This window comes from Pinus tabuliformis, chromosome Q (assembly GCF_031772625.1).
Source record: "Pinus tabuliformis cultivar Carrire ecotype Pingquan chromosome Q, CPIR1, whole genome shotgun sequence".
NCBI classification, from domain to species: Eukaryota; Viridiplantae; Streptophyta; class Pinopsida; order Pinales; family Pinaceae; genus Pinus; species Pinus tabuliformis.
In genome coordinates this window covers 79,328,760-79,341,825 of record NC_142296.1, presented here as the reverse complement: position 1 = coordinate 79,341,825, position 13,066 = coordinate 79,328,760, and positions in this window count along the sequence as shown.

Here is a 13,066-nt window from a genome sequence, read left to right as displayed (position 1 = left end):
ACCATCAAATGCTCCATTCCGAATTAAATCCACTGCCATAAAGAGTTGTGACAATGTTGACATACATGCAAAGCCGAGATATAGATTCCCATGCAAAACAAACAATTTGAAGTATTGCATTGATTAAAGGTGATGCAAGAGCATCCGAACTTAGCCAGTAATGTGATTGTATGTTCACATGTTGTGGCTAACATGAAATGAATTTCATTGACCTAAGTGGTCAAATCAATTTTTAGTAGAGAGGGTTGGATCTCTCGAATTTATTTTTACTTCAATTATTGTAATAATTAGAACATTGTATTATTTTTAGAATAGGTGATAAGTTGTTAGGATAGGTGTGTATCAAAGATTGAGAGTAGGGATTTAATTGTTGAACTGATAAAAATAGAGATTGAGTTGTCAATGCAGTTAGAATAGGAATTGATCCATTAAAGAGGGAAAAATGTAATGATAAAAAAAAGGAGAGAGGGAGCGAGAGGGAGTAAAAAAAAAAAAGGGTTTGAGAGTGAAAGAAACAAAGGTCAGGCAAATTGATGTAATCAAGCCGAGAGGGCCAAGACTTTGTAATTCCTATTTACTTGAATAATTGATCTAAGTGTGGTGTGTATGTGTTGTTCCTGGTGCAGAAATTCCTTTGTAATATGTGTATCCATGTTCTAGACCCTAACTGGGTATTATTCTTCCATTTATGCGTTTTATTGAAAATATCAGTTAAATAACATTAAGGGTTTTATTTCAAGTCCATAGACTAAGCGCTAAACCCCTTTTCATTATAAAAGTGTTTCCTTCAAAGTTCCATGAGGAACTGTGGGTAGTATTCCAAAACAGTAAATGGTATATCGTAGGGTATGAAAATGGTAAATGGTATTTTTCTAAAATGCGCGATTAACCTAAGGTGGCGACACGTAGCACGGAGAAACCACTTATCTCGTGTGCTCTCGACCTGCTATCTATCGTGCTAGTTATCGCGTGATATTGCGCGACATCTGTTGGACTTGGGTAAATGAGATCAATGGTGAAGATTGAAGCGCTGAGGGAGTAGAAAAGTCAAAGTGGGACTGGAAGAGACTGGTCAGGTAAGTGGGACCTTTAGTACGAAATCCACGCGTATAATCTGATTAACATGTGATTCATTAGTTTTACAGTCAAAAACTATTTTGGATTCGGTTATCCACATCATTTGGTATCAGAGCCCAAGGATTAAGTTTTGCTACAACAAACATGTCACCTGGAAGAGGAGCTGGCATAGGTCGGGGAAGACTTGTAGCTAATGCAGTTTTGCTAGAAGAGATTCGACACCTGCATACAAGGATGGAAACAATGGAAACTGCTCAAAGGAGAGCACCTGATGAAGGATATGTTAGTGCTGTAGAGGAATCTTTTGAGGAAGAAGAAGAGGAGGAAAGAGAACCTATCAAAGTTCTCAAAATGTTGGCCAAAGTAAGTAGAAGACCAAAGATGGAAATACCTTTGTATGATAGGAACCTCAATGTAGAAGAGTTGATGGATTGGATAAGTTCATTAGACAAGTATTTCGACTATGAGGAGGTTGATGATAAAAATAAGGTGAAATTTGCAGTTACGAGATTGAAGAGCCATGCAATTGTCTGGTGGGATGAACTACAAACATCCAGAGAGAGAAAGGGGAAGCCCAAGATCAAGCAGTGGGATAAAATGGTGAGTAAATTGAAAGGTAAATTCATGCCAAAAGATTATCTGTTAAATATTTTCAGATAGTTACAAAATTTGAGGCAAAAGGGAATGGTTGTCAAAGAATACACGGAAGAGTTTTATAAGCTTAGCATTAGAGCAGGACATGTAGAGGATGACGTAGAAAAGGTAGCCAGATACATCAATGGCTTGAGATATGACATACATGATGAAATCAGTTTGTTGAGTCTGAAGACAATTGAAGATGCCTATCAAGCAACTTTGAAGGTAGAGGAGAAGATGTTGAGGAAGAAAAATCAGAGGAATAGAGGAAAAAGTCTAGCAAGAGGTAGAGGAACTACTAGATCAAGATTCCATCACTCTCAGGGTGAAGCAGGAGGTTCGAGTAGTAGACTGCCACAGAGAGGAGACTTTGGTAGAGGGAGATTTGCACCCAGAGGAAGAGGTCGAGGAAGAGAAATTCAGTGTTACACATGCGGGGAATGGGGACATGGATCATGGGATTGTCCTCATAATAAAGCAACAAATCAGTGGAATGTGAATGTGGCTAAGGTAAAGGAAGAAAATCCTAAAATTGCAAGTAAAGAAGAACCACCTGAAGTAGGAGAATCCTTGTTATTGAAAAGGGTATTGCTTAAAGCAGAAAAAGAGATAGGAGAGCCAGCTCAGAGAAAGAATCTATGCAGGACTACATGCAAGTCCAAAGGAAAATGCTATAAAGTGATAATTTACAATGGAAGCACTGATAACCTTGTTTCTATAGAAATGGCGGACAAGTTAGGATTAGTGAAAACAATACACCCTACTCCTTACAAATTATCATGGCTACAAAAAGGACATGTTGGCCGGATAAATTGATCTTACAGACAAGGCCGATCTCCCTAGTATCAAAAGATATCTAGCAACAAGCAGGACAAGCAAATCTACCTTTCTCTAAACATATTGCGATTCATTAATAAAAACTATAGAGGTGTTTAGACCCTACCTTAAGTCTAATGCTAGTTTGTAGTAGCCATCCTTCAACTGTCTGAAAGAGTTTCCTTTTGAGAACCTGCAATCACAAACAAGCACACATCAAATAACACCTGCATAGTTAATATCATAAATCATGTTCATTATGGTGATCAAGGAATCCATAAAATAAACCATAAAACATAGCTTATTGAGAAAAATAAACTTATTTGTATTAACTTTGAAATAGAAGAACCTTACAACCTTTGGTGCCTTGATGTTGTACAAGCTCTTCCCAGGGTCCGAAACAGGAATCTCCTTTACTTTGACAAGCCTCACACTCTTCCAAATGAGATCAAAGAGGTATGTAATCTCTCCTCACAAAAGCTCAATTAGGAAGACTAAGTTCTAGCAGCATTTCACCTGAAAAATATTCATCTTTCAACCTCTCAAGTAACCAGCCCAATGCTTCATTTTATAGTGCAAAGGAAGGAGGTTACAAGTCCACCTATGAAGGGATAGAGTTCTCCTTCGAAGGGATAAGCTCATCACATCAAGGGGTTAGCTCCTTAAGGCATGGGATACATGAACCTTAAAGGAGCGAACTTGCCACCTCAAGATTCCTTCCAGAAGACTCTAGAAATGACTCAAAGTGAGTTTTTAAGAATATACTTGTGCCTTTTTGACTTTTACAGGGGTCCGCACCCATAACACAGAGACAGAGCGGTCAAGTGCGCAGGGGACATGACCTTTAGGTGCGGGACCACAGGAAATGCTAAGAGAAAGTGCAGAACTAGAGTTTTAGAGACTTTTGAGGGTTTTCTCTTATTTTCAAGGCTTGATATGAAGAATTGAGGCTTAATACTTGCAAAGGAGGAAAGTATGAGTGGTAATGGACTCACACAGATTGCAGAATGTTAAGGTGACAATTTTTGTGCAACAGATTGCCCCCTAAAATGCGAAGTCTGAAATAGATGAAGATAGAATTTGTCATTTAAGAAGAGTGAAGTACTTTATCATTTCAAGGATCATCCTGTGGACACCCCAGTCAGAACCTGTAAAAACATTCAATGCAAAATATATATATGTGAACATATCATCGCTGAGGTAGGCATTCCCATGCTCAGATCAAAACTGACTAGAAAACTAACTAAACTACTCTGATAGAGGAATGATTTTGTAATACATCACGAGTATAGACATATATAGACACAGTATGCGCGCAACCATCTGTTTATGAATAGTCCACTGTATAATGAATAACAAAATTCCTCGCAACCTAGATGGTAGAAACTAGATCCAGGGTCTTGATTTCTGCTTCCCGAACTAGTACGATTCTCTCCATGTGAATGAATTTGTCGAAGTCGAACATGGTAGAAACCACTTGATTACCAGTCAATGATGTGAACTGCTAACAAGTGTGAGAGAAACCACCAGTAATGTCAATGGCTCTCAAAGTACTCAGTACAATCCATGAAATGTGAATAAATGAGCTAATGTTGAACATGTCATAGAATCCTTTGATCGAAGGTCAATGATGCAACTTGTCATCGAAGGCGAGAAACCTGCCATTAGGGCATGCAGATTCCAAGGAACTGATGATTTCTAGATCATCTTTCTAGATAATGAGCTAAAGTCGATAGAAAGCAATCTGTCGTAGGAAAGCCCACAACACGAAACATAGATCAAGTTTTGAAGAAATATATTTGGCAAGGACTAACTAAGGGATAGTCAAAATGGATGATAGATATTTTGCAAATGAATGGTTTATTTGAACTGACCTCTTGAACACATAACGACACTGCAGATGGTTTGGTGACAATTGACCCAAAGCTAATACCCAAAAATCGGCTGAAGACTTTCAATATGGTTTGATTAACTGTTAGGCAAAGGATTTCCCAACCCAGGTAAACAAAAAGTGTCGTGTTCAAGAGTGGTTAACTGCTTTTCTAAAACACAAAGTATAACAAACAGGTTCATTTTTCTCCCTTTCCCCCACCATTTCTGGCAAGTACCTCTTTATTTTTGACAAGCTTGAGGAGGATAACATTTGCTTGGTTATAAGCTCATCCTTTGGATGAGTCCAACTTAGTTTAAAATTCAAACCCTAAGGAGTGGTTCGTTCCTGTTTAAAATTGAATAGATCCTTTACTATTAAATTTTAACGAGTCCAGTATAGGAAAAAATCGGTTTTTTTCAATTTTAGGGAGTCAGAAGAAAAACTTAAGGAAACTCCATGGGTGTCCTTTTTCGTAAATTTGTGTCCCCCAAGCCCAAAAATTATAAAATAATAATACTTGAGAGAACCACTTGACCATTACGATCAAGGAGTACTTTTCATAATTAGTGGCTCCAATCTGAAAAAGTAAAAAAGCGATCGAAGACACGTCGTTTTATAACCAATATCGAACTTGAAACGACAAAAGTCCGACGATCTTTTCATGTTTATACGATCAGAAAAGAGCTGTAGGTGGACCACCATTTTAATTCTGTTTAACGAGTTAAAAAGGGAAAAACTCGACAATCTTTTCATATTTTACGAGTCAGAAAAAAGCTTAAAGAGGACTCCAATGTTCCGCTTTTTCGTAAATTTTGGAAGAGTCCGAAAATGTGAAAAAGTATACTCTTTGTTGAAAATGATCAATTATCCCTGAACATCCAATATTCTACACAAAAAATCAAAACATTACTCATACCTGTTTAAGATAAATAAAAATGCATCAAAAAGTTACATTTTTAAAGTGAAAAATAAATACATTAAAAATTCATTTATTCAAAAAGCTTATAAAAAGGGCTTTTGTAAATTCATTTTTACCGTTTGATTTCAGAGTGAGAAGTGAGACCTTTTGGGTAAGAAACTTCCTGTGAAGATTGCGGAAAATCCGTCCTTTTGAATCGAAAACCATTAGCTCCAGGTAGTCCACATCATCCCTATCTTGCATTTCAACCGTTTACATTTCATTTTTAGGCTTTAAAATTGATTTTTTAAAGAGAATTTGATTTAGAAAAACACTCGCAGGGGTTCGCAGGTGCAACATGCGGCCCCTGCGGACCCCGAATTTTTTCCACAAAGAAAATGTCATGGGTCTACACCTATTGCTCATGACGAGTGTGGACCTACGCACTATCCGTAACCAGCGGGTGTGGACCCCGCGAAATAGGTTTTAAAATTTCAAATTTCTCCATTTCTGCCCAAATTTTTTTGAACTAAATTGTTCTAATATGTCTTTTTTGCAATGTAGGACATACAAAATGCTTATTTGGTGGGAACGCGAGCATGAGGATGTGGACCTTGCCGCAATAAATCATCAATCCACATTGGATGCATTAAGAGCATGCAAACTATTTAAATTCTGGGCCATACCCGGCATGAGGGCCCAAGTAGACTTCTTGCAATGGCTGGTAGACAGGTGGAACATAGAGGACCAATGTTTCATGATTGGTGGCCACCGACTTGAAATTGAGCTAGAGGACATATATTTTTTTACTGGTTTACCCAAGAGAGGCGAACGATTATCTCTTTTCAGGACTAGGCCAGGTGGCTTGTTTGTCGCTAGTCTCCGATTGGAGTTTTGAATTGATCAAACAGAGGAAAAACGGATCGTTATTAAGACTATCTACCGTCCTGAACTTAAGGTTATTGCATTCACTGTCACCAGACTATGTGGGAGTGCAGCTTGCATGTAGCTACCAGATCCCAGATGCGACTGGCAGTAGACTGTTATCAAGGTACCATCTTCAACTGGTGCGAGGCTGTGTTGGTGAATGTAAAAGGCCAACTAACTAGAGCAAAGAACGAACAACTAAAAAACTTTGGATATGGTTTCCTGGTCGTGAGCTTTGGTCTAGAGAGGGTACCTATGTTGGTCCCACAACAACTTTCTATTGAGGCTGGACTTCCTCGAGAGCCTAGGATAATGCGTTGGGTTGTAGTGATGGCCCGTCATCCTGAGGAGGGTTCAGAGGTTGTTCGATTTCCGCTTGAGCATTTTCGTTGGTTGAGGAACCAACTTTTTATAATTCAGGATTTTCCATATGCTGGGATGGATTATCATGGTGACCCAGACATGACTCTTCCACCAGGACAGCAGTGGGATGATTCAAGTAAAATCATTTTCAAAATTTTCTAAGTTTTCTAATTTTTTTTTTTAATTTTTGTTTTTGTTTTTTTGGTTTTTTTTGTTTTTGTTTTTTTTTTTTTTTTTTTTTAAATCTTCCAAAACTGATAAAAAAAAGTTTTAAATGCAGATGTGAGTCCATGATGACCAGCCACTTTCCAGCCTTATGAGAGGAGACACCTAGCTACAGCAGTACCGGCCCCACAGGAACAATCTACAGAGACCCTGACCAAATTGGAGAATCATCTAGAGCGTTTGACAACAGATATTCCAGAGACCGGCATAGGTGATATTCCACTTAGGTTACAACGATATGTGATTAGGGTCCCAGGACCTTTTAGGAGGTTCCTTTGTAGGGTGGCCCGAGCAGTGGTTTCTTATCATGATCATCACCAGGGATAGAATGATCACTTTTGTAGACTCATAAGACATTTTATGTCTTTTTGTATTATCATTTTTGCCGATCATAAGGTGTTTTTCAACCTATGATTGAAGATGATGTATATTTGACACACTACTATGCTATGATATATCACTATTACTGGCTATCTTGTATAACATGTTATGGAATGTTTTAAAATTTACTGTTTTGATTATTGCAAATGTCTATTTAACATACAAGAAGCAACTGCATCTGCTAATGTATTTAAATATCTTGGAATATGCTGATATTCAATGTAGTCAAATTCACGTTCCAAGAGATGAACTCTCAAGAATAATCTTAATAACACTAGATTTCTAATGGCATAAACCCTGTTAAGCTGTAATACAACGAGTTCAGAATCTAACCTAACAATCAAACTCTAAATCCCAAATGACATGGATTAAGATAATAACTCAATCACTGCACTATACTCTGCAATGTTATTCGTTGTTTGACTAAGGCTTACCCCATGTATAGATACTAACTCATCAGAGGGTGAATAGATAACCCAAGCTGCGGAAGAAATGTTTCGTGTATTACGACAAGCACCATCAACAAAACCAATGTATGTTTGAAGAGACGTCGACATCTGCAATATCAAGAGTAAAATCAAGATAAGCAGGAATAATGATAAAAGCACTCTCTAAACTAGGCACACATTTCTAATCTAAAACACACCATCTAGAAAGAAACTAATCTAACAAAAATCTCCACACCAAAATTTAAGCATAATATCTCTTCAGATAAAGCCCATTTCTGGGTTTACCTAAAGAGACACCGTCAAAATCTACCAATTCATAGGCCCCTTTTGCCAGATTTCGCTTAACAATATAAGGACCATGCCACATAGGTACAAATTTTCCAGCCCCTAGCTTATCATTTTCTTGATCATATAGTAAGACTAGGTCTCCTTCCGAAAAATTATGAGGTGTAACATTTTGGTCGTACTGAGCTTTTATTCATTTCGCATGAGTTTCGATTGTTAATGTAGAATCACGCCGATTCTCATCTAGTTGAGCTAAGTACAAAAAACATTTCTCCTCTTCGGAAGTGGCTGGGAGTAATTCTATGGCTATTTGCAATGACATAATTTCGCATTCAGTGGATAACACTGCTTCCAAATCGTAAACCAGTTGAAAAGAAGTGAAACCAGTTGATGTTTTTACTGAGGTTCGATATGCCCAAAGTGCTGAAAATAACATGTTATGCCAATTCAACCTATGAATACTAATGATTTGTTGGATCATAGTGACTAGAACTTTATTGATAGCTTCGACCAAACCATTAGCCTGTGGGTAGTATGGAGTAGAACTATCGTGACGTAGGCCAAGTTGATTTTTCAGTTCAGTCATCATGATGTTTCGAAAATGACTCCCATGATCAGTAATAATAGCTTGAGGAACACCGAATCTAGCAATTATATGATTGAAAACGAAAATTGCAGCGGTTTTGCCGTTTGCCCAAAATGTAGGCATCGCCTCGGCCCACTTAGTAAAATAATCTATCGCAAGGATGATATACGCATGACCCCCCAGCCGAGTGAGGGTTACATGTAATAAAGTCAATACGCCACTTTGCGAAAGGACCGACAGAAATTATAGGGTGGAGAGGATTGGGTGGAGCACGCATCTTACGATAAAAAATTTGACAATTGTGGCATTTCCGGACTACATAGATACAATGTTTGAATAAGGATAGCCAGAAATAACCAGTGCACAATGTCTTTTGGGCTGTGGCATACCCAGACATATGATCGCCACATGCTCCAGAGTGACAGTCATTTAGAACCTTTTCAGCTTCTTCATGAGTTAGACAACGTCGGAAAATAGAATCCGCCCCACGACGATAGAGTGTATCTCCAATAATAGTGATTGTTGGGATTGGAAACATATTTTCCATCACTGAGATCGTGAGATTTCAGGCCGAAAAGATTGGGTTTGGAGATAAACAATAATATCTCCATACCATGGATCAACAGTACTGATAAGAAACAAGGATTTGTCCGCAATGGGTTCTTCCGCCATAGTTTCAGTATCAGTACGTGGGAAATCACACATCAGTTCCGCAAAAACCAAATATTTCTTGGCCTTGGATTTTTCAAATTCCAAGTCCAATCTTGCAGGATAACTATCCATTTGGAATGCTTGCCCCCTAGCAATTGTTTGGTCAAGATATACATCATAGGGTTACAGTCAGAAATTACTGTGGTTTTGCATAATAAGATGTAGTGACGAAATCTTTGGACAACTTGAATAGCCGCCAAGGCCAATTTCTCCACATGCGAATATTTAAGCTCAGTCAGATTCATAGTTCGACTAAGATAGTAAATCACATGTTCACTTTTGAATTCATCTTCCTGAACTAAAACCATCCCAATGGTGGAATGAGAAGCAGCGAGGTACAAAAAGTAATCCTGGTTGTAGTTGGGAGGATGCAATAACGGTGCATGGGTCAACGCATGTTTAAGCATCAAAAGATTTGTCAACTATCTCATCCCAAAAGAATGGAATATTCTGTTTCAACAACCTGGTAAAACCTTTCATTATCTCGATGTAGTTAGGAATGAAACGACGTAAAAGGTTTGCTTTCCCTTGCAAACTTTGGAGTTGGCGAAGAGTTGAAGGAGGAGGTAATTTGACAATAGCTTCAACCTTCGAGGGATCAACATGAATTCCAACTTTTGAAACGAAAAATCCCAGTAAATGACCCATTTCTATACAGAAAACACATTTGTGTGGATTCAGCCTAATTCGATAATGCCTACATCTCATAAATATTACTCGTAAATGAGTGAGATGATCGGCTCTATGTAATGAATGGGCAGGTAAATAATCGAGATAAGGCTGCACAATGTGCTTGATGTCATGAAATGCGTAAGACATATCCCTTTGAAAAGTTGCTCTAGCGTTCTTCTATCCAAAAGGTAATTTGCAATAAGCAAATATCACCCATGGACAGATGAAAGCCGTTTTTGGTTGATCAGCAGGGAGTATTTTGATTTGATTGTAACTGGAAAAACAATCCATAAAGGAGAACATTTCACTGCCGGCACAATCATCAATAATTTGATCAATATAGGGGGTTGGATAATTGTCTTTAGGACAAGCTCGATTAATATCCCTATAATCGATACATACTCTTATCGTTCCTTGCTTTTTGTTAACAGGAACAATATTCTATACCCAATCCGTCAAGGGAATTGGATAAATGAAACCTGCTCGAAGTAATTTATCAACTTCAGCTTTAATAGCAGTAGCTTTTCGTGGATGTATCTGACGCAAACGTTGCCGGACAGGTTTAGCATCCGGGTAAGTTTTAATTTCATGGACAACAATTGATGGATCGATTCCTGGAATTTCTTCATATGACCAGGCAAACACATCGCATAATTCTTGAAATAGGGCTTTATAAGTTTGGATTTCATCGTTTATACAGGAAGCACCTATATGAATGTTTTCAATAATTCTGGGTTTACCTGAAATATCAATAGGAACCATTCGAGAGATATTTCCCAAATTTAACTCAGAATTAGGATGTTGCAATGGATTCTCTGGTTCTTTGACATAGTCAGTGGTAAAGATAGATGAAAAATCATTTTCAAAATGATCAAGCTCAGGTAAAAACAAAGATCGATGATGAAGATCTTCCCATGGTAAATCATCAACAGACAAAAGTTCACGAATCTGCTCATGAGTATGAATAGGATCAGAAAATGTTGTTGAATCTGAGGTTGATATTGAAAGTGATTCCCCATGGACCAAATTCATTGGATTAGTTTCGGTTGAACAAGAGTTAGAAAACAACTGTACAGCCTGATATGCAATTTCAAAGGGACTCAAAGGCATCGCGTTACCAAATGAATCCACCTCAGAATCGGAAGGTACGATCCAAGGATCATCAAAAGCAATAGTGTTCGATGAAATCATATGAATAGTTGCAATAGAAGGTGATACGTTAGGAGGAGGGAAAGAAAAAGTTCCTAGTAAACCAGAATCTTTAATCAAACCTACCCCAACATCCTTGTAAGGGATAATTGTTTTACCAACATGTTGAATACTATCTGAAGAGGTTGGGTCGGATGAAAAATAAGTCAGCTGGTCTATCGTAACGATCTTTCCATTATGAGGAAACTTGATAAGCCGAAAGACCGATGAAACAATAACAGTCATAGCGTAAGACCAACTGTGACCCAAGAGAAGGTTGTAATCTAGAGGGGCATCAACCACTTCCACATCTAGATTTACAGTTTTGCCTTCAACCCCTATAGGTAAATCCTACAAAATGCCAAAAGGATGGAACCCTTTGCCATCAAAAGCCTTTAGAATCGTCGGGGACTGATTGAGTGTCAGAGAACCAAGAGATCTCCAACACTAGATCGACATAATACACGTAGAAGCTCCCTCATCAATCATAGTCCGAAAGCAAGGTCTGTTTTTGACTAACATTGCAATCTGGAAAGTCATTTGATGAGGTAGGTGAGGTGTACTATTCTCTAAATCGAAGATTATTAGGTTCAACTCCTGAATATCAACAACTCCTATAGCCGACAATAGTAATTTACGCTGTGCTTGGCATGATTGCAACACCTCCAAAGCCGACATTGCTGAAGGGGAAATAGCTAAGTCTTCAACAATGTTATAATTCTGAGCAGCTCTCGCATGTGGACTGAAAGCTGACTTCCGAAGTATACCTTTTGCAGGTGGTTTGATTACTAAGTTAGGGTTAGGTTTCTTGATCTGTAGCAGATTAGAACTAAAAGGATTTGAAGTTGATGGGTTTGAATTAGAAGATTCTGCTTCTTACCACCAACAGGATTTTTACTACGATAATCTTGCGATCGCGTCACAATCTTGACATGAGACATCATCATAATGGGTTCTTCTGAGGCATTGGAGGAAGAATATATCATCTTACTATCTTGGCTAGGAAAATGATCCTTCAAGATAGCAGGCGTTTGAGAACCTTTGACGATTTTCGAAACCTCAGCTTGATGTGGGCAGTCTCTTGTAAAATTCTCCTCATCACAAATGATACAAGGATAGCGAGGTTTATGTTTCTCGTCAATAGATTCATTTTTATCTAATTTCTCTTTTGAGTTTTGTTTATTTTTCTTCTTCCCCTTCTTTTTATCACCGGACTTTGATTTGGCCGTAGATGATTCTATGACATGGATATCGGTAGGAATTTCAGCAGAAGAGTCTCCTGTCGGGGAATCTGGTAAAGTTATAATAGGAGAAGAATTCTTTGAAGATTTCTTCTTGCTTTTGGTACTAACTAAACCAATCATACCATCAACGGCATGAGACCCGGAAGAAGCTGCAGTTATTTGATTGTGTTTCGGAAGGTTGGGAATTTTTTCATGTAAAGTACCCGACTGCGTATAAACGAGGTCAAGGTACTGAGCCTGAGCAATTACTTGCTCTTCAGTAACAACTCCTGCCTTAGCTACATCTTCAGTGATTTTAGGTAATAATGATTTAATGAACCATTCTGCTAAAATTTGATCCAGAATAAAAACTTTCACTAAACGTCGTCTACGTCGCCATTCATGAATATGATCTGAAATATATGTGGATGTTGATTCTTTTAATGAAGTTAATAATTCCGTGCCATTGTCGTATCTGACAAGCAACTGAAAATGAGTTAAGAAAGAAGTGGCTAACTGACTAAAATTATAAAAAGAGCCTCGTGGTAACTCAATGTACCATTTGGCAGCAAGACCAATTAGAGTGCGTTGAAAAAGACGTAAGCGAATTGAATCATTGATAATGGAATTAGATGCACACCAGAGGTGATAAGTCATCACATGATTTGACGGATCTTCTCCTGACTTACCCTCAAACTTCGGGATATCACTGGGCAACTTATTAGGCATTGGCGGCCAATACGGAAGATAGTAAAT